Here is a 3,959-nt window from a genome sequence, read left to right as displayed (position 1 = left end):
AGAGAGAGAGAGAGAGAGAGAGAGAGAGAGAGAGAGAGAGAGAGAGATGTGGCTTTCAAAGACAAAATGGGCGTGTATGCACCTCTCTACCCTGTTTACAGAGCTGTAAAGAGAGAAAAGAAAACACCAGGGTGAACCTGCGTTCTGATCAGATGATCAAAATCCACACACACACACACGCACACGCACACGCACACGCACACGCACACGCACAAACAAACAAAGGGATTTCAGTTGCCAACTTTGCAACAGGATCCAGGAAAAAATCCCTTAATGACCTCATCTTGTCACCCTGTTGCCTGGTTACTCTTAACCCATAACAAGTCCTTCTTGGTGGTGTCATGTTTTTTAATAACACCTGGCTATCATGTCCTTGAGGTCCCCACTATATCAATTTCAATTCAATTTCACTTTATTTACTGGAGTGTCACTCTCAGAGCTGAAGCTTACTCACCCTGCTGCTTGTAAAAAAGAGGAAGTGGCTAAATACAAACGGCTGTAATTGGACGTATAAGCCTGACAATTGGCCCAGACATCAATGACATTGAAGCCAACAGCACAGGACTGTTGTTTAAATAAACAGCAGTGAGACCGAGCGGCAGGACCAGTTTTTCCTGCAGGGCAGGTCGGACCAGACTGGCAGGTAGCTACACAAAGTCCTGACTGACGACCATTAGAAAGTCCCAGCCGCCACACCACCACCATGTGAAGACAGACAGCTTGTCTAAAGCCTGTGGCCTTTCACTTCTCCGTTCAAAGACTGACGGACAGGCAGTCTAAAGCCTGGGCTCCCTTCTCCATTCGCTTATAGACAGACAGGCAGGACACTGTCAGGATCCTCATTAGATTGACTCCAAGTCTCTCTGGGCAAGTGAAGAAGACTGGCACCTTCTAAGGGAGGGGGGGGGGGGGACCCTTTACAGCACAAAATGTTGCCGAACACACAGTAGCAACCAATAATGAGGTAATCACAGCACACATTAGGTCCAAAACAGCTAATTACATATGAGCCTTGATGAGATGGATGTAGTAGCTTAGTAATGCAGCTGGATAACACTCTATATGGAGCAGAATACATTTTACAAGGTCTTCCGAATCCCAGAGCATCCCTCGAGGAAGAGTGCAGTAATGGAGAAGATAGATGGAATTACTGTTCCACCTCTTTACAGCGAACATCACAGGGTGATGAGATGTGCAGCCATCAGTAGGAGAAAAGGAGAATAAAGGTAAAATATCCATTGGCTGTTACAGTATGTATTTTGCATGTATTGGCTGCATTGTCTGTATGCAGTGTGTCCGGACATGGAGACAGTGAAGGCTTCTCAGTTCACAATATGGTAGGAGCCAGCGTGAATACATTAGCACTGATTAGGCAACTGCTCCTGGGGGGGGGGGGGGGGGGGGGGTTGTGGCGTGATCAAACCGGGGCTTGGCTGTCTCTTTCCTCCTGCCTTTGAGTGAGTCTTTTCACTCATTTTCCTTGTTTACCTCTTCCGCTCCGTCAGCCTGTCCTGTATCTGTTGAGTTCCCATCGTTCCGTTCCCCTTTTCTAGCTTCAGACAACAGCGCCTCTGCCGCAGCCAGCTGTTGGACAGCCCTTTGCAGGGGAGAGCCGTCTGCGCTTCTTTTCATGTGATAGCAGCATCTCTAATCTGGAGGCTAAGTCTAGAGTAACTCCTTTAGACTAAACAGAGGCAATCCCGTGGTTTCCTTTAACTCACACGCATTCCAAAATAAAACTCTACAATACAGCTAAGACCCAACTATTATCATGGTGCTGTCATATAAAATCTAAAAGTTTGATAGGTCAAAAATCAACAACATGAATTACAATGACATCAGGCACATCTGTTTTTAAATAAATGTAACCAATACTAATGAGCTACTATCAAAGGGGATACATACATTACCATAATGTAGAGATTTTCTGTATTGATTTCTTTGTGGTTATAGCTCTACTTTTTGTACATTAAATACAGATTGCGACAACCCACACGGTACCTCTTACTGAAGAAGAAAAAAATCTAAAATCGCTTCCAAGCTACGTGACAGCCTTTGCTAAAGAGGAACTTCAGGCGTTCTCATCACGGTGACACCATGAGATCCTTAATGATAAAATGTAAATGTGAAAAAAAACAGGACATAAAACAACACACACACCTTACACACACCAAAAACACACACACACACACACACACACACACACACACACACACACACACACCCCTCTCCATTGGATTCCTGAAGTGCGAGCGAGACAGATGGTTGCCATAGCAACAATCTTTGCGCACAGATAAGTGTTTCTGTGCAAGCGCATCTGTTTCTCCCTGGCCGTTCACAGATCTGCCCTCACGCCCCGAGAGAAAAGAGAGAGAGAAGCATGTGTGCTGCAGGCGGGGGACTGGACAGGAACGGAGATGGTATTAATAGACCCGGGCCTGCTGGTATGTGGTGGCTCTTATTTCACCTTTACCTGGGCACTTTAACGTTTGCTTCCACAGGGAAAGTCCATAGAGAGCAAGCACTTAGTTACAAACAATGACCAGTATCCCAAAAGTAACCCACACACGTGTTTTTTTAGAAAGCCTCAAAGAAAAGGTGGCATATATGTATTAGAAGGTGAAAATGAATTCGTAGCTGTTGACAGCTAAAGGAAATGGAAACAAGGTAGATTCACACCTATTTCAGAAAACATGAATACTATTGAAGATACATTGAAGCACAGATAGCAACGCACAGGCAAACACGTCATCAAGAAACCAGCGACTGGGACGCTTATCTTGAGATCAGAGTAGTGAATTTCCCATTCCTCGTGCTCACAGTGGTGATCCTATCTATGCAACAACATTTGGAGGTTTTATACATGAAAGCACGATAGGACTCTACTTAGAGAGTGGCTGCTATGATTATATACAGTACATTTGTTCACCGTGAAACCATGGGCAGACATTTTGTCATTTTGTTTATAAAGGAGAGAGCATCTCTTTAACATTTTATACAGGTATTTCTGGCCATTGTGGGCAATGTTGCTAGACCTGCATTATTGTATATATTATTCCATCAATGTGACGAAATACCTTGGCATGTCAAATAAGTAGTTTTCTAGAATAACCCAAAACACACATTCTTCTATTGTTTTTCCAGAATGTTTTACAACGAATCCTTTGTCATTTTAAGGCACATTTAACACACTGTTTTCATAGTAATTATTTGTGGCATTTGGCACCTTTAAATAAGTTTATTTCAGTTCTATGCTTTTACTGCCATTTAAAGGTTTGCCTTGTGTCTAGCTTACATTTTATATGCATGGTGTGTTGGGTATTTTAATGTATAAGAGGGCTATGCTGTGTTGTTTCTTGTCCTGTCTTTTCAGCTCAAACTGAAATTAAATTGCATGTTTTTTGTCTGAAGACAAAAGGTCATTTACGTTCTCATCTCCAATCTTTAATTTTCGTCTGAATCCAGTTAGTTCTCCATTTATGTAGATGAAGAACTTGTTTCCAAACAGCCAATCAAATCACACATTAGACAGCATGTAAACGTACCTGCAAATGTCACTTTGGTTCGTTTAGATGTGGTCCTTAGTCCTCAGTACCACTGCTTAAAAAAAACACTGTCTACTAATGGCTTGTAGGATACAGTGTAAGTGTGTTTACGTTGTCGCCCATATCCCAGCTGGGGCTCAGCCTGCCAGTTGTAGTCAGTCAAACAGACACCGAGACGCCCCTCTAGTGGCTGAGACGAAAATCTTTAAATAACATTAAAATAACACTGACATTATTTTTGCAAAAAGGAATGAAAAGTGATTACATTTGGACTATAACTCAACTCAAAGTTAGCTACATATGGATATTATGAAATTTATTTAAAAACGCCATAATAGAAGATTTCATCCATAGCGCCCACACCTAGTCCAGGAAGTTACTGTAAGAAGGTTGAGCTCTAAAATCATTAGAGAA

General features: G+C 42.6%; 1 protein-coding gene across 15 annotated transcripts in view; it reads right to left on the bottom strand.

Moving 5' to 3' along the window:
- The window catches only part of tanc2b (tetratricopeptide repeat, ankyrin repeat and coiled-coil containing 2b), a 147,329-nt gene that overhangs the window by 42,976 nt on the left and 100,394 nt on the right, over positions 1-3,959 (bottom strand). The window contains exon 1 of one of the 15 annotated variants that reach the window (XM_032502287.1): positions 3,546-3,760. The exons of the other annotated variants lie outside the window; for them this stretch is intronic. The gene's annotated coding sequence lies outside the window, so the exon portion shown is untranslated. Of the gene's footprint in view, positions 1-3,545; positions 3,761-3,959 lie in introns of those variants that run through there. 15 annotated transcript variants of the gene reach the window in all.

The sequence above is a fragment of the Etheostoma spectabile genome, chromosome 21, assembly GCF_008692095.1.
Source record: "Etheostoma spectabile isolate EspeVRDwgs_2016 chromosome 21, UIUC_Espe_1.0, whole genome shotgun sequence".
In the NCBI taxonomy this organism is placed as follows: Eukaryota; Metazoa; Chordata; class Actinopteri; order Perciformes; family Percidae; genus Etheostoma; species Etheostoma spectabile.
The sequence above is the reverse complement of the archived record's forward strand: the minus strand, read 5'-3'. Positions and strand labels throughout refer to the sequence as shown.